This window comes from Fukomys damarensis, unplaced genomic scaffold, assembly GCF_012274545.1.
Source record: "Fukomys damarensis isolate Sample0158 unplaced genomic scaffold, DMR_v1.0_HiC HiC_scaffold_15, whole genome shotgun sequence".
NCBI classification, from domain to species: Eukaryota; Metazoa; Chordata; class Mammalia; order Rodentia; family Bathyergidae; genus Fukomys; species Fukomys damarensis.
Window position 1 is genome coordinate 22,552,577 of NW_022900927.1, and position 18,272 is coordinate 22,570,848.

The 18,272-nt window shown below is 43.3% G+C and overlaps 1 long non-coding RNA gene across 2 annotated transcripts in view; it reads right to left on the bottom strand.

Moving 5' to 3' along the window:
• Window positions 1-6,995: 6,995 nt before the first annotated feature.
• Window positions 6,996-18,272, bottom strand: part of LOC104876586 — an 11,762-nt gene continuing 485 nt past the window's right edge. Inside the window, exons 1-3 of one of the 2 annotated variants that reach the window (XR_784373.3) lie at window positions 18,090-18,257; window positions 17,721-17,862; window positions 6,996-7,969 (exon numbers count right to left, since the gene is read on the bottom strand). This is a non-coding gene — a long non-coding RNA (uncharacterized LOC104876586). Of the gene's footprint in view, window positions 7,970-17,720; window positions 17,863-18,089; window positions 18,258-18,272 lie in introns of those variants that run through there. The other variant, XR_784374.3, reaches the window with a different exon arrangement.

Below are 18,272 nucleotides of genomic sequence, written 5' to 3' on the forward strand. Positions count from 1 at the left end.
ACTGAGCAACCTCCCCAGTACATAGTGCTGGGACTGTGGGCAGGCGCCACCATGTCCCACTCAAACAACTGGAAGACAGGAGAGCTATCCCAACACAGTGGTTGCTGCAGATGCTAAGAACAGGCCAGATCCACACCCACATCCATGGGATTGTTCTTCCTTTTCTGGGTTCCCAGAAAAGGGCACTGGCAACATCCCCAAACCTGTCTTGATTGGAATTCTACAAACCCTGAAAGAGCTTTAGCAGTTCTCTCCCCCTGGCACCATGGACCCATGTGGCTTGAGGAGGATGATGATGATGATTTTGAGCCAGAGTCTTATTTTGCAGTTCAGACTAACCTCGAATGGTCTGTGTAGACCAGACTGGCCTCAACTCACAGCAATCCTCCTGCCTCAGCCTCCCAGTTGGTAAGGTTACAGCTCAGTAGTTCCACCACCTGCTTCGCAAGCTTAAGGTCCCAAGTTCGATCCCCGGTACCCCCCAAAAAAAAGAAAAGAAAATCTTGAACGTCAGCTGTTCCCACTAATATCACCTCAGGTTTAAAACAGGGCCTGGGCATACTTCAGTGGTCATAAAATAGGAAAACAGAGGCTATAGCTACAAACATAAAAATAAATTAGGTAAATGAATTAAAGCTTTCACATGCAAGACTTACCTATTCCAACTTCATAGCCTTCATGCAATACTGGGGGTGGGGGTGGTGTTCATTATTACTTAAAATGCACCAAAGAAATAAAAAGAAAAAAATGACTATGTGGCCAGGTGTGGTGGGACATGCCTACTGGGAAAAAAAAGTCTCCAAAACTCAGCTTGTGAATTTTTTTTTGGTACAGGGGATTGAACTCAGGTCCTTGTGCTTGCAAGGCAGGCAGCAGAACCACTGAGCTAAATTCCCGGCACCCCCCTTTTTTTCTGAGACAAGCTCTTGCTATGTAGTTCAGGCTGGCCTCAAATTTATAGTGATCTTCCTGCCTAAGCCTCCTGAGTTCTGGGATTACTGGTATGTAATCCCACACCCAGGAAGCATGTAATTCGAATTTGTGATACAAAGTTCTATGAGTTTTAAGAATAAAAACTCAGTTCTTCAGCAGTGAAGGCACTGGCAAACCCCAAGTCACCCAAGAACTCTTGCTCAGGTGCCTGCCTCTCCTGATGCTGAGAAGGGCAGGAGTCACTGGCACCCTTGGGGCTCTAAAGGAACTGTATTTAGGTAAGCAGCAACACACACACTGGCTCTCTAAGGACTCAAGTAAGTCCACACAAGAGCATCTTCATTAAGGTTGTAAGGTTGAAAGAATTTTATTAATTCTACAACCTTGGTTTTCTGTTTGTTTTTTTCTTTTCCTTTTAAGTATACTCAAAAAAATAAAAAAGACAGGCACAGGGTTAGGGGTGCCTTATTGTTGCGACAAATGTACCGAAAGGAGTTGGGTAAATAATCAAACTTTATTGCTAATAGTAAGGCCAGATCCCCAGAAACAAGTCCTTGTGGTCTGACCCTGAGCTCAGATCTGAACAAACATCTTGGTCAAGCAAGGACGTAATCCATCCTAATGGCTAACACTGACAGGAGCTGAGAGGCTCTATGCATGGTTCCAAAATAATGCCTAAAGAAATTTAACTGACCTTGACAGATAGCAAGATGTTCATATTGATTAACACAGGTCTCACTTTTTTTTTTTTTTTTTTTTTTTTTTTTTTGAGACAGGGTCTCACTGTATAGTTGAGACTGACCTGGAACTCACTATATAGCCCAGGCTGGTCTCAAACTCACAGCGATCCCCCTGCCTCAGCCTCTGATTGTTGGTATTACAGGCATGCGCCACCATGCCCACCTCTAACAGGGTCTCACTTTAACTTGGTTTTAAACACCCAGCAGAAAAGAATAACCAAAAGAGGCAGTCAATGAACAGGCACTAGTGACAGACCTTTTTTTTTTTGGTACTGGAGATCACATTAAGGACCTTGAGCTTGAAAGGCAGGCGTGGTGCCACTGAGCTAAATCTCTGGCCCACTAGTGACAGACTTTTGAGGCCCAGCACTCCACTTCCCTGTAAAGAGATAGATCTCCAAGTGGTAAACCAGATAACCTAGTTTCAAAAAAGGCTACAACTCCTATTTAATACCACCTTCCACTATCTCCCTGTCAATATTGAAGAGAAAGGAAAGCAAGACTCTGCAAAAAAAGTAAAATCCTCTCCTGGCCTGCCTACTTTCATCGGGCCCTACTGTTTTCTTTTCTTTTTTCTTTTTTTGGTTTTTTGAGAGACAGGGTCTCACTATGTAGTTCAGACTGCTCTGGAACTCACTGTGTAGTCCAAGCTCTTCTCGAACTTGCAGCGGTCCTCCTGCCTCAGCCTCCCGAGTACTGGGATTACAGGCATGCGCCACCATGCCCGGCTTGGGCCCTCCTGTTTTCTAGATAAATATTGGAAAATAAAATATAAGGTTTTAAAACAATCCAAAGCAAATGTTTAAGATTAGAGCTCAAAGACCAAGTACTAGATTACAGCCCAGTGCCAGTTACAGACTGCTTGCTCCATAGTAAAATCAGCTGTGATGTCCTGCCAGGCAGGAAGATCTTTAAAAAAAAAATTATAAACTCTGGCTAATTGAAAAAAGTACCTTTCATCTTCAACTTAAAATAATGTTTGGTGTTTGGTTTCCAGATGTTTAATTGATGTATTTGAAACATTTCTTTACATTGCAAATTCTTTAAATTGTGATTATAGGATTAACTTGACTTTCTCTCTACTTTCTGCTTACAGACTTCTGACAATAACTATAACACAAAATTATGCTACTGTAATAAAGCACCTTTACTCCTTCTGATTCTAATTGCAAGAGTCCTCTGTTAATTATCTGCAAAAGTTTTGACTAGTCTCAATTAAAAAAGATGTTGTAGGGCCAGGGATTTGGCTCAGTGGTTCCGCAGCCTGCCTTGCAAGGGCCCAAGTTCGATCCCCAGTACAACAAAAACAAAAACAAAACATTAAAAGAGATGTTATAATTCAGTTGGCCAAATATATTTGAGTGCATTTTAGTTGCATAAATTATCTTATAAGTTTGTCTGTCTGTCCAATTGTCTGTTTTTTGTGTTTTTTTTGTTGTTGGTTTTTGAGACAGGGTCTCACTATGTAGTTGAGACTGACCTGAAATTCACTTTGTAGCCCAGGTCGGTCTCGAGCTTACAGCGCTCCTCCTGCCTCAGTCTTCCAAGTGCTGGGATTACAGGCATGCGCCACCACGCCCAACAGGTACTTTTTATATTTTGGTTTTTTTTGTTGTTGTTGTTTGAGACAGGGTCTCACTATGTAGTTGAGACTGACCTGGAACTCACCTTGTAGCCCAGGTTGGTCTCGAACTGTCCAATTGTTTGAAAGTGTTTGTCCAATTAATTTTTTTATCTTGATCAAAATGACATCAAAGATACAAATAAATTGTTAATTTCTACAACCTGGTCTCACAGGTTAAATAAAAAATAGCCAGGCACAGTAGCACACACCCGTAATCAATCCCAGCACTCGGGAGGCTGAGACAGGAGGATCACTGTGAGCACAAGACCAGCCTGGGCTACACAATGGGTTCCAGGTCAGTCTCACTACATAGTGAGACCCTGTCTCAAAAATCCAAAAAAAGGGCCAGGGATTTAGCTCAGCAGTTCCACCACCTGCCTTGCAAGTGCAAGGACCCAAGTTTGATCCCCAGTACTAAAAAACAAAAAAACAAAACAAAACAAAAGGTTATAATAAAATAAAAATTAAAAAGTTGTCAAGATAATTAAATATAAACTTTTAGGTTTGGATAGACTCCTGTTGGTGAATAAAGCAGCAGCTGCTCAGAAAAATTTATTCTGATCTTTTTTCACTAACGGGAGCCCCAATAATTTTCATAGCCTATGGGAAAATATACCCCCAATAAACATCGCTAAATATTATTATAAAATGTTTATATTGGTTATCATCAAAGGGTTGAGTTCTAAATATGTTACTGTGGCCAGGGATTTAGCTCAGTGGTTCGGGCTCCTGCCTCATAAACACAAGGACTTGAGTTCGAAACCTGGTACCAAAAACAAACAAAACAAAACAAAAAAATACGTTACTGTGATATGTTCATAATGGTGATCTTCAAAATATAATATTTTCTGTGGAAAAACAAGGAGTCATTCCACACTGCATATATAAATTGGTGGGTCCCCTGAACCAAAGGCATGTATCCTGCAAAGAATGAAAAATAAACAATATGATGGGCTGGGGATTTAGCTCAGTGGTTCCACTGCCTGTCTCACAAGCGCAAGGACCCAAGTTCAATCCCTGGTACCAAAAAAAAAAATATATGAGAAGCAAGATTATGCATACTCAAAACTGTAGCATAATAATTAAATAAATCATACACTTCATCATTACTTATGAAAGAAAAAAAAAACAAGGAGTTATTTAAAAAGAGCCTTTTGATACCAGGCTACACTACAGGACATTAGGTTTCATATAATTATAATAATTACTACTTTTTTGGTGTACAAAATATATTCTTGTTTTCTGAGTAAGAAGTGCTCCCTGTCTCGGCCATATTTCTTTCTCTCCTTTGTTCAGAGACAGCCCAGCAGATCCTCCCCATAGTAAAGGCTTATTATGGTCTTGGTCTGGTCCTGGTTTTTGGCTCTTTTTACCTAAACAATAATGTCATCCAATTCCCAAAGGAGACAGATGGCCATCATAGAAACTTGAGCAATCACTGTCTTGGCCCACTAGAAAGTTCTAGAATCTTTAATCTCTACTGTCTTCAGTCTTTTGTTTGTTTGGTTCCGGGATCAAACTCTGGTCCTTGCTGGTCCTTGCACTTACAAGGCAGGCGGCAGAACCACTGAGCTAAATCTCTGGCCTTGTCTTCAGTCTTAATGTTCATTTATGGCCTTAAGTTAATCTTTCTGTCCTCTCCCCAAAAAGGCAGATGAGAAAGAACCAACATTCCAATTTGATGATGAGAACAGTGATTTCTGAAATACATTCATTCAGAGAATGAAGGAAACAGGCTGGGTCTCCTCTGTCACTAGGTTGAGGATCAACCTTTGAGTAAAGAGGTAGAGGCTGAAACCCAAATTCAGGTATGCAGACAAACACAGGGTAAGGCACTTCTCCTCCCTGTCAGGGGGCTGAGGGTAAGGAGGAACGTGTCTAGAGAATTCTTCCTCCGACATCACATCTCTATAATTTGGTGGTGCTTCAGGCTGTTCTGTCAGGGTCAGTGTGAGCCAGCTCACATCAGTGCTGAACTGGCTGGCAATGGGGGAGTTTCTGCTGCCAAAACCATTACATGGAATCGTACCAGTGACTAATGGCAGCTTGAGCGTCAGCTTTTCGGCACCAGGAATGTGAATGTACACAGCTAAGGAATAGTGCCCTCTGACAGTGCAACAATCCAGGACGGAGGGAGTAGCAGGAGGAATTTTTAGAGTCTCCCATTCCATGCTGGTGCTCCCAGAAGCGACGTGGTTGAATCAGGCAATGTGGGTTGTGGTAGCTGGGGGCGGGGTAGCAGTGGCCTAGGGTGTGGGAAAGTCTGCTTTTTTCTTGTTCAGGTTCAGAGAACTGGTTTCTTCGACCCTCCTGTACCATTTTGCTTCAAGGTCAGTATTCTTCCTTTTGTTCCCATGGCACAAATGCATAGCCAGGCGGGCATTTCTCTGCAGAGGTTCAGCCAGGAATCTGTACGGAAGTTGGTCAGGATGTTCTTTCCCTGGAGCTCTGACTGCCAGCCAGACACATCTCACTATCTTACTGTCTGGAGTACCCTCTGCTGGCCATCCACTGCACAGATGTGGCCATTCTAATTCATAAAAGGATCTAAACTTTCAGGGCTTAATTTTAACACTATAGTGATCTGAAAATCCTTTCTTAAAATTCTTTTTGGTACCGGGGATCGAACTCAGGCTCCTGTGCTTTCAAGGCAAGTGGCGGAACCACTGAGCCAAATCCCCGGCCCAAAATTCTTTAACACACATCCTGTACAGTAGGGCGTGAGGTACTGTCTCCATGATCACTAGGTACTAGTGTATGTAGTGATCTTGTTCGGTGTCGCAAGACAAAGGAGGGTAACCGCGATGACTCTCCGGGCTTTGGGAGGATTTCTCACCGCCAAGAGCCTCGGAACTAGTCCTTTCCAGACGCGTCTACAGAATCACAGAGCAGGCCCATTCAAGTCTGCAACTCCAGGAAAATCTTTTAAGCACAAGCGCCCCTTCCTTTCGTCTTGGAACACGGACGGAGGTACAGTGGGAAGCTTACCCGGTCTGTTCTCAATCACTTTCACACACACACTCATTCAGAGGTTAAGCGTTCCACCCCGGGGTGACCCTTTCTAATTTAAATTATTTAACAAATGCACTCAAGAGTCCTAACAAAAGAGGCGCTATGCCTCAAGGGGGCGATCAGACCCCTTTCCTTTCCAGGAGGTGGATAAAAACAGAACCAAAGTTTTCTGAGGTTTGTCCCGGACTAGCCTACCTGGCCCGCAGTCACAGGGGCCCTCGTCCTTCCTCTCTTTTCTGCTGGCGGCGAGAGGGTATCCCGATTCTTCGAGGGGGCCAAGGAAAAAGTCTCCAAGGGGTGCCCCCTGCCCAATGAATCTGAGACCCGACTCAGTGCCGGTCCGCTGGTCAAGAAAGAAATTACTTTCGGTTTTCCCGCAGACACCAAATGTATAGTATAAATATTTTCTTGAGTCAGTCTGCTTATTTTATTACTTTCTGTAAATAACAAAATAAAATAATTATAAATAAAATAATATGTATAGAAAAGTAAATCAGTGTAGCTAAGTATCAGGATCTCTTTGGATATAGGATTGATCTCATTAATATGTATGAAATTATTGTTATATATATACATATATATATATATATTGCTGATAGCAAGGCCAGACCCCAGAAGCAAGTCCTTGGGTCTGACCCTGAGCTCAAATCTGAACAAACTTTTATGCTGTTACAAAGGAAGCAGGGATTATCTGGCAAAACAGAAGTGCTGGTTGGGACTTTTTATTATGCAGGTGGCTTTTGATAAGCACCTACAGCCAAGTGCTACAGGGAGAGCACTGTGGTTTGGAAAGTACATATCATGGTGTTTCTTTCTTTTCTTCTTTTTTTTTTTTTTTTTTTTTTTTTTTTTTTTTTTGCAGGCAGCGGAACCACTGAGCTAAAATCCCAACCCTACATAGCATCTTAAACACAGCATGTCTCAACATTTCATGAGAATATTGTGTCTTAGCTCACCAATTACAATTTTAGCTTTATGAATTACAGTTTTTCTGTAATAATATGAGACAGGCCCCTAAGTAGACAACAGATAGGTGTCCATGTTCCTGCAGGCAGAAAGTGCACAGTGACTCTACCACCACAATTAGGCTAAGCAGGTGTCTCTCCCATGGTGGTTCAGTAAGTTACAACCAGCACACCTTAACAGAGGTGACAGCATTTGCAGAGTCACTCAAAGCTTCTACATATATAGTTTGTTGCAAGTAATAAAGCTAGCTTCTTCCTTGAGAAAACCTCAAAAGGCGGATGATACCCATGCAGCAGGAGGGCCCCAAGACAAGGAGTCCATTCTCATGGTGAATCTGGGTGAAGGACACGAAGATCAAGTCCCTAGAGGGAATGGAGCTCTTCACCAGTCTGTCAAGGAGTCTGAGATGACCAACTTACTCCTGGGCACCGTCCTCAGGATGTCGTTCTGAAGATCGCGCCAGCACAGAAGCACAATGACTCACTCACACTGGAGGACTCCTGCTGGCCATTGGACCAGGCTCAAGGTTTCAGCACCATTCCATGCCTTGTCTGGGCTGTTTGTGCCGAAGAGGTGGGTGACACTCTCCACTCTGCATGATTACCCTAGTTGTCAGGTCATTTTCATATGGGGGGGAAAGAAAGGCTCTTCAGGACACCGCACTGGCCTCTCTTTCCTTGAGGGGTGCACAGGCCTTGGGTTAGAAAAAAAAAGGTAATGTATGAATTTATTCTGCTTTTCAATTTTTGTTTTCATTTTTGGCAAAATAGCATAGCAACAGTTGTGCTTGCAAGATTGTCCAAGGTTGGGTCACCACCATAAGACCATTTGCGTATCAGTAAGAAAAAGGAAAACAGAAGGAAATGGATTCTTTAAGAAAACTAAAATAAAGCAGGATCCTGGAGACTCTGCTCCATTTGCATTTTCCACCTGCCCCATCCCCACCCCCAGGCTTCTCCAATTTAGCTGAGGGAAATCTCACTCTTCAGGAAGTGAGGAACTGGTACTTGGCAAGGCTTTGGTAACACCTGGTTTTTGACTGCGATCCACTACGTGAGGCAGTGTGTATGCACAAGGAGCTGGCCCCCAGGAACACAGGCAGGGTGGGAAAGCTGCCCGCTCTGTGTCATTAAGATCCCACTGGCTACACAGCCAGGCCACCATCAAGCATGCTGATGTAAATGGGTTCCACGCTACTGGGTCCATACTTACTGAGCAGGGCAAAATTTCCTTGGGAAAACTCTTTCCATCTATGTCCAAGAGCCACCGTGTTCTTAATGGCCAAGATACTGCTGGCTGCCCATCACGTAGTAGACCTTAGTTTGCCTTCGATGGCACATGCCTATCTGTGTAGGTTGCACTCAGAAGGCTTCTCTCCAGTGTGGCTCTGCCCATGAATCTGAAGGGCACTGGCAGATGACTTCTTCCCACACTGTGTGCAGCCTCCTTGCATGCCTGGGCCACTAACGAAGGTGTCAGCCTGGGGACAAGTTGGAGGGCCCAACAAATGTGCCAGGAACTTGAACTTTGACAAAGGTGAGGTGTGCCCAGATAAACATTGATGGGAGAGTGGTAGGACACTCGAGTTTGTAGGACCACCTCACCTTGGGGTTTCACACCCACCAAAGAGATTCTGGGTGGCTTCTCTTTCCCCTTCTTGGATGGATCTAGCACCACAGTGGAAAAAGGGTCACTGGGCTGAGTCTAAGATCCCCAAGGCTGACGTAAGGAACTTAACCTGCTTTTTATACTAGGTTCATTGTCCCCCATGGCAGAAAAAGAATTGTTAGGTTGCATCACTAAGACACAAGAGAAGGGTTTACAAGGCAGAGATTTTAGGATGCACTCAAGAATCGAGTAGGAGTCCTCAGAGAAACGAGACATATTATGAGCCAGAGATGGGTATATTTAAGGGATGTCTTCAAAATGGGTGATCTAGGCTATATACTTAAACAGTCTTGTTTCGTGGTTCAGGCTAGCCTTGAACTCATTGTGTAGCCCAGGCAAGCCTTGAATTCATAGTGAGCCTCCTGCCTCAGCCTCCTAGGATGTATATTCTTTTTTGCGGGTACCGGGGATTGAACTGGGGTCATTACATTTTCGAGGCAGGCGCTGGAACCACTGAGCTAAATCCCCAGCCCTAGGATGTATATTCTTACGGTTAGGTTACAATGCAAGCCATCTACATGTGTTTAAAGTTGAGATCTGCTATCCATCAATATTACTACTTTGCAGGTAGAGGAAGCACAAATCTATAGGTGAAAAGGACAGGTTCAGAGCCCAGACTTACAGGCTTATTGTCTTTGAGACCTATAGGATGTTTTTTTATTTTGGTTTTTTGAGACAGGGTCTCACTATGTAGTTGAGACTGACCTGGAACTTACCATGTAGCCCAGGCTGGTCTTGAACTTGCAGTGATCCTCCTGCCTCAGCCTCCCAACCGCTGGGATTACAGGCCCTATAGGATGTTTTTAAAAGCAAGTTTCCTAGAAAAAGGCTTAAGTAACTTGTCTTGAAGCTGCAGGTAAGTACAATTTTAAAATCTCGATTTCCTTGTCTCCTTTCTACCTAGTTTTTATTTTTCCTTTCCTATCTCAAAAGGACTCTGGAAGACCAGAGAGCCTCGGGCCTGAGTAGCACAGCACTGGGTAGGTGAGTCAGGGGTAAACCCTGGTCCCCTCCAGCTTCAGGGCAGAGTGTCAGCTCTGGGGACAGGGAGACAGCTGGGGGTGGAAGGGATGTTTCCTGAGGTAGCTTGTTTCAAGACATCCAGAGCAGACCTTGGCTAAGGCCTTCTGGCTAAGCAGGGCCACCGTGGTGGACAATTGGTGAGACATGTGGCTGTCCAAAGTCTTTAGGGCACTCTGTGGAAGGCATGGGGCCCACAAATCACCTAGATTCAGATCTGCTCCATGAGCTGGATCTGCTGCAGATACAGACAGAGGCTCTGCCCCAGGTCCCCTGGGATGCTTGGTGCCAGGCTCAGGCGTGGGGGTCTGCACTCGGCTGATTCACTGCCACCTTGGTGCCTGAGTGCCTGCCTGCAGTCACGTCAGTGTTGGTCACTCTGCTTTTGAATAAATAGCTTATGTCCTGGGGGCGCGGGGAAGAGCAGTCTTGTGTTCAAGTAAATGACCAACTGCTCCCAGCCTTTCTTCAGGTACCTGGAACTGAGCTGCCATGGTTCACCCTGACGCCATCCTCACTGCTGGGACTTGATGCTTATGGTTGGTGGCTCCACACAGCTCTGGAGTCCTCTGCAGGCCCAGGCCCTCACTGTCATTCATGGTAACAGGTGGATCTTTAGTGTGATTTTTTTGTGTTGCAGAACTCAGCACAGCACTTCTCACAGATGCCGGTCTCCTCCTGAAAAGGCCACCTCACCACCATTCCCTGGGGGTTCACTGCCACCAGCACCGCTGGGGCCACATCTCTCTTAAATATTTTTTTTGTTTTGTTTTTTCAGTCAGGGTCTTACTCTGCAATTCGGACTGGCCTTGAACTCATTACCTACCCTAAACTGGCCTCAGACTGGCAGTGATCCTCCTGCCTCAGCCTTTGAAGTGCTGGAATTAAAGGTATGCACCACCACACCCAGCTCTATTAAACAGTTAATAGCTAAATAAAAGGCTGGGAATCTAGCTCAGTGGTACAGCACTTGTCTTGCGCGTGCAAGGCATTGGGTTCATTCACGACTGCCACACACAAATCAAGATCATAAGCCAAAAGAAATAAAAATTCATAAATCAGATAATAGCAAAATTAAGATTTTTTTTTTTTTGCCAAATCCCTGGCCTAAGAATTTCTGTTTAATAAACAGTATTAGTGACAGAACTTATAAAAAAAAATTGGGAAGAAGGCTGGGATTTAGCGCAGTGGTTTTGCTACCTGCCTCGAAAGCACAAGGTCCTGAGTTTGATCCCAGATTGTGGTGGACTAATGGTCAACCTGTAATGCCAAGCTGAACTGAATCAGTATGGTCTGGGCATGGAGAATCCACCTGAAGATTGTTACCAACAGCCATAAAAAGAGAACTGGGGAGGAAGATCTTGGCCTGTTGATTTTCTAGGAGGAGCTTGCTGTGGATGGTTTTTCCTGATGTGAACTAGGCTGTTCTTGGAGGAGGAGCTCAGGAGCTTGGGACCTCACTGTCACTGGGGATGGCTGCTGCTTTCATCAGGGGAGCTCTGATCTTTACCATGAGCATCACTTCCTGGCTTCAAAGTAGATCCCTTGGTGGCACAAATCCTTCATCTCACCAGCACAGATTTTCTGGCCACTGGCCTTTGGGCCTTCCAAGTACAGATCCTCAATGCGGACAAGCCCAAGACATTGCCGTGGGCTCTAGGCCACTGGCTGGACTTGAGGAGGACACGGCTGTGGACTCTAAGCCTTTAGCCGGACTTGTGTGGGAAACTACTGGGATCCAAGCCCTCAGTTGAATGTTTGGGGCTTCCGGTGTGTGGTTAATCTCTTGCATTTGACTCCCTGGGTAATTATCATAAAATAACCTTATAAGTTATATGTCCTGTATTTAATGTATTCCCTTGCCAAATCCTGCGACTACAACACTGGTACAAAGAAAAAAAAACTGGAAGAGATTTTGCAGTGTCTTACATCAACAAAGGACTCATCTGAAATATACAATAATCTGTGGCAAAATGATATAAAAATAGGGCAAAATTCTAGTACAAAGATAGGCAAAGGAAAATTAAGATGAAATTTATAGAGAAAAATCAGACTGTAGGTGTAACTCAGTGGTACAGCACTACCCTAGAATATTTAAGAAGCTTGGTTTGATCCTCAGTACTGCCAAAAAAGAAAAAAAAAGACAAAAGAAAATTCAAAAGCTCACAAAGTATATTAATTAAAATTGCAAGCTAGAAGATGTGGCATACACCTATAATCCCAGTCCTCAGGAGGCTAAGGCAGGAGGATAGCTAAGAGTTTGAGGCCAGCCTGGGCTACTAATGAGTTCAAGGCCAGCCTGAACTGATAGTGAGACCCTGTCTCAAAAACAAAAAAAATTTTAAAAATCACCAGTACCAGGAAAAACACCTGCAGTAAAGTATTTAAAAACGAACGTAAAACAGAATATTGGTAATGTGAATAGTGTCAAGTATTAGCAAGGAAGTTGGAATATAAACACCCTACTATGGATAGGGGCAGACTCAACAGAATGTGGCGCTTGATAGACACAAAACATTTCGAAGGGCCCAAGAAGACACATGCAAAGATATTACAGACTTGCTTGTGGATGCAGGAAGTCAGAAGTTAGACACAGTCTAGTTTTTTGTCACTGGGGTAACAAACAAAATCTAGAGAATCACATAATAGAACATTTTATAGCAGTTAGGAACAATGGACTAGATTATGGAGATTAAAGAAAATTAGTTTTGATTTGCTTTTTTATTATTTATTTTGGTTTTTTGAGACAGGGTCTTGCTATATAGTCCAGGCTGGCTTTGAACTTGTAGTGATCCTCCTGCCTCGGCCTCCCCAGTGCTGAGATGACAGGTATACACCACCAATGACAGGCTGTTTTGTTTTTTTTAAATGGCAGATCTTACAATATATCTGTATGCTAATGAAGTGAATGTATAGAAAGAAAAGTTGATAATGCAGGAGAAAGTGGGTAAGAGCAGGAAAATTAGTCCTTGATACGCAAGAAATATTGGGAGTGGCAGCTGGCTTAAATGTGAGCAAGGACAACTCAGTGTAACAAGATGGAAGTCTGAGTATAAAGGTGAGATGGTCAGATTGGTGGTAAGATAAGGATGGTTTTTATTTGGATGTTGTTGGGGGTGTGTGTGTGTGTGTGTGTGTGTGTGTGTGTGTGTGTGGTGCTGGTGAACCCAGTCCTTGAACTACAACCCTAGCCTGGATGTTTTCTTTTGATTACCTTATTTGTTTTTTTTGGTACCGCGGATCAAACTCAGGACATTACACTTGGGAGGCAGGTGGCAGCACCACTGAGCTAAATTCCTGGCTCCTTGATTACCATTTTTTTTTTAAAAGACAGGCTCTCACTATGTCAGCTGGCCTCGAACTTGAAATTTTGCTTCTTCAGCATGAGTGCTAGGATTACAGATGTGTGCCCCACAGCTGGCTCCTGATTATCTTCTTTTCCAGGAGAATAAGAACCAAGCCACTAGTTAAGAGTGAAGAAAGATAAAGATGCTGGAGAACTACTGACAGCATTTATAAGTAAAGCCTCCCTTCTTTAGATTATTCATTCATGCCAGCCAGCCCTTAACGGAAACCATCAGCTTTGAGCACTGTTTACACCATGCATGCTTAGCATGCTGTTTCTCCAAGTGCTAAAGAATGAAGACAGGGATGGCTCCAAAGTGCCTTCCTGAGCACTGTTCCGTACGCGGGATGCTACTCCACTGCCTTCTGTGCCTTCTACTGGCTGCAGCCTACACAGGAGTGACCCCGGGAATGGACTGAACTCAGGACCTTGTGCTTTTGAGGCATGCGGCGGAACCACTGAGCTAAATCCCCAGCCCTAAGAAAATGTGTTTTAAAAATGAGCAGAGCATGTCAATCATTAGGCACAGAGCAACCTGTGACTATATTCAGCTGGAATCATGAGGCAGCAACCAGTGCTCAGGAAAAAATGGACTATTCACATTTAATTCATATTTTTCTATAACTCTTGGAACAGGTGGTCTTTATCTCAATTTGATAAAGGCTATCTATGAAAACCAACAGCCAATATCATACTAAATATTCAAAAACTGAAAACTTTCACTCTAAAAGTGGATGTCCACTATCACTACCCCTGCTCAATATAGTTTTGGAAACTCAGCAATTAAATAAGAGAAACAAATAAAAGCAATAAAGATAGGAAAGGAAGATATTAAACTGTCATTATTTGCTGACAATATGATACTGTACATAGAACACCCAAAAAACTCCACCAAAAGACTTCTAGACTTAATTGACAGATTCAGTAAAGTAGCTAGATACAAGGTAAACAATAAAAAATAAATAAATAGCCTTCTTGTACACAATAACAGACTGAGAGTGAAATTAAGAAAACAATTCCTTTCACAATAGCATCCCCCCAAAAAGAAATATCTAGGAATCAGTCTAACAAAGGAAGCAAAAGACTTCTACATTGAGAACTACAACACTGAAAAAAAGAGATTGATGATGTAAGAAAATTGAAAAAAATCCCTTGCTCCTCGGTAGGAAGAACCAATATAGTGAAAATAGCCATACTTACAAAACTGCTATATACCTTCAACACAATCCCTATTGAAATCCCAACAGTATGTTTTACAGAACTAGAGAAAACAATCCAAAAATTCATTTGAAACCAGAAGAGACCTAGAATAGCAAAAGCCATCCTAGGCAACAGAAACATGGCAGGGGGTACCACAATCCCCAATGTGAAACTATACTACAAAGCTACTGTGATAAAAACAGCATGGCACTGGTAAAGAAACAGATCCTAGGATCAGTGGAATAGATTAGAAGATACAGAAACAACTCCAGACATACTCAGCTATCTCATCTTTGACAAACGAACCAACCATCCCCACTGGAGGAAAGATAGCCTCTTTAATGAATGGTGTTGGAAAAAGTGGATTCAACTTGCCAAAGATTAAAACTAGACCCATGTGTTTCACCATGTCCTAAACTAAAATCCAAGTGGATTAAAGATACAAATATTAAAACAGAAACATTAAACTTTCTGGAGTATAGTTAGAACTCTTGAAGATATTAGCATAGGAAAAAACTTTATGAACAAATCCTCAGTACGATGAAAACTAGCACAAAGAATCAACAATGGGATCTCTCTTTTTTTTTTTTTTTTTTTTTTTGGTACCGAGGATTGAACTCGGGTCCTTGCGCTTGCAAGGCAGTCCACCAAACCACTGAGCTAAATCCCTGGCCCAGATCTCATCTTTTTAAAAAAGCTGCACTGCAAGAGTAATCACCAGTAGAGCTGACAGAAAACTCACGATGTGGGAAAAAATTTTTATCAACTGTTCCTCAAAGGTCTACTATCTAGAATGTATTAAAAAAAACCCTCAAAATAATCAGGCCCCCCCCAAAATATAAAGACCCGATTCAAGGGCCAGGGATTTAGCTCAGAGATTTGGCGGCCTGCCTTGCAAGCGCAAGGACCTGAGTTCAATCCCCTGTACCAAAAAAAACAAGAAAGAAAAAGACCGGATTCAAAAATAGGCATCTGAAATGAACACGTTCTCGGAGAAGTGAAAGCAGCAAATAAACATATGAAAAAATGTTCAGCATCACTGATCATTCGAGAAATGCAGATGAAAACAACACTGAGATTCTACTTCACCCCAGAAAGAATGGCTGCTATCAAGAAATCAGTAACAGGCCTGGGATTTAGCTCAGTGGTGCAACTGCCTGCCTTGAAAGCACAAGGTCCCAAGTTCGATCCCTGGTACCAAATAAATAAAGTTGTGAAAAAAAAAGAAAAAAATCAGTAACAAATGCTGGCAAGGTTGTGGGGAGAAAGGAACCCTTCTTTATTGTTGGTGGGAGTGAAGACTGGTGCAACCACTATGGAAGTCAATATGGAGATACTTCAACCAAGTAGGATTGGATGTCTCATTTGACCCAGCTATTCCTCTGCTGGATACCTTCCCAAAAGAATTAAAAGAATCATATCACAGTAACATATGTGTACCCATGTTTATAGCAACACAATTTGTAATAGCTAAAACTTGGAAACAGCCCAATTGTCCATCAACTGGAGATTGGATAAAAATGTGTTTTTTTTTATATAACATGAAGTACTACTCAGCCATAAAGATTGAGAACCTACAGACATTTGTAGCTACGTGGATGCACATTGAGGCCATACTCAAGTGAAACTAATAGGACACACATGTGTAAATACCGAACAGTTTCTCTGGTGTGAAAAAGTAAAAGTGTAAATAATGATCAACATGTATAATTGATATTATGTAATAGGAAGAAAAGATCTAAAAGAGTAGAGGAAGTGGGAGGGGTAGGGAAAAGATAAAAAGGGAAAAGTAAAAATATGAGAAAAGGAAAAACACAGAAATAATGTCTTTGTAAATAGGGAAAAGGATGCAGGGGGTAAAGGGAAGACTGGGGAATGGAGGGGAAAGAAAGAACCAAGGTAAGTCATGTAAAGGTACAACATCTAAAGTAAGACTGTAACTATTATAAGCCTAAAATGAGCCAATAAACGTAATTTAAAAAAAAAAGAAAAAGAATGAAGACAGAGCCAGGGATTTAGCTCAGTGGTTCCGCTACCTGCCTTGCAAGCATAAGGTCCAGAGTTCAATCCCCGTTACAAAAAAAAAAAAAAAAAAAAAAAAAAATGACAGTGGCAAACAACTTGGGCTATAGAGGGAAGGAGTGGGGTTGAAAATAACAGGAATGGATAAAGCTAGCACTCACTGGTTCTTAAAGGTCCAGCACAACAGTTAAATTAGGTCTGCACTTGCCTCTTCCTCAAATCCAAACTACCTTGTAAGTACATACCCCAGTGTCTTGTGTACTTAGTCCTCCAGTTCCTTTTCTTTCTTTCTAAACAGGGACTTCTCTCCTTCTTTTCAGAGCAGATCTCCGTGGTTATTAACTCACTGTGTAACTCAGGCTGGCTTCGAGCTTGCTATCATCCTCCTGCCCCAGCCTCCCAAGTGCTGGGACTACAAGGCCTGCATCACACTCAGCTCCTACAACTGCCTTTAAACAAGGAAACAAAGCTGGCATGGTGGCTTCAGCCTGTATTCCCAGCATTTGGGGAGGCTGAGGCAGAAGGATCCTCAAGTTCAAGGCCAGTCTGGGCTACACAGTGAGTTCAAGGCCAGCTTGAACTACATGGAGAGATATTAGTACTATTATCTGATGGCAGCTTGAATCTGAACAGATGAAATTCCAGTCTCAGGTAAGACTTGAGCACCTCCTGACCACCTTGACCATGGTTATCAGGTAGATGAACTTGGAGAAAACTCATGTTTCCAATTCTGTGAAACGGAAAGCGGCACATACCTGTAATCCCCACACTAGTGAGGCTGAGGCAGAAGGATCATAGGAAGTTTAAGGCCAGCCGGGCTACATAGTGAGTTAAAGGCCAGCTTGAACTACACCGCGAGACTCTCTCAATAAACAAAAATAAGAAAAATATATAAAAGGATAAAATGAAGAGTGAAGTTGCTTACTGCACCTATTATGCTATGTGATACATTCTCTAAGGCATTCAGTTTGAGGAAATACTACTTTGCAAATGAAATGGTGTATGGATGTGTACATGTACTAATGGTTTTGCAGTTAGTTGTATGACTGTTTTGCAAGAGATCAGGATGAGGCCAACCACCTGACCAGGTGTAGTTAAGCCTCCAGCAGTGAATGAACCCTAGAGTTTGACTATCAGTACACACAGCAGGTGTAAACAATTTTAGCCTTGGGGTGTGTGATAAGCATACCTGTCCTTCCAGTACTCCAGGAGGCTGAAGCGGGAGGATCAGAAATTGCACTTCAGGCTGGATTTACCAAGTCTCAAAAGTGGGGATGGGGTAGAATAGAGATGTACCTCAGAGTGAAAGCTCTGGGTTCAATCCCCAGTACCTGAAAAAAAAAAAGTAAACGAATCAAATAAAGAGCCTGGTTTGAAGTGGGGGGCGAGTTCTCCGTCGACGCTTAATTGTTCACAAAGTCTCTGGGGGAGAAAAGATTAGGCGCTCTCGGACAGATTTGGAACGCCAATTCGCGGGATCTGAATGCCGCGCTGAGTGGGGCTCTACTGCCACGAGTTGGGCACCAGAGGGCGCCAGTCGGATCGCGCCGGAACCTACCCCGCGCGGGATCGCGGAGCTGACACAGGAGGTCTCGGGGCTCCTTGCCTGTCGCCGATGCAGGCTTTAATGACCTCCCCGCATCCTCCTTCCTTTGCAGCCCGGGCCTGCCCTGGAAGGCGCCTGGCTGGCGTGGACGGAGGCGGGACCGTGCGCCCGTCTGGGTCCCCGGAGAGCGCGGGG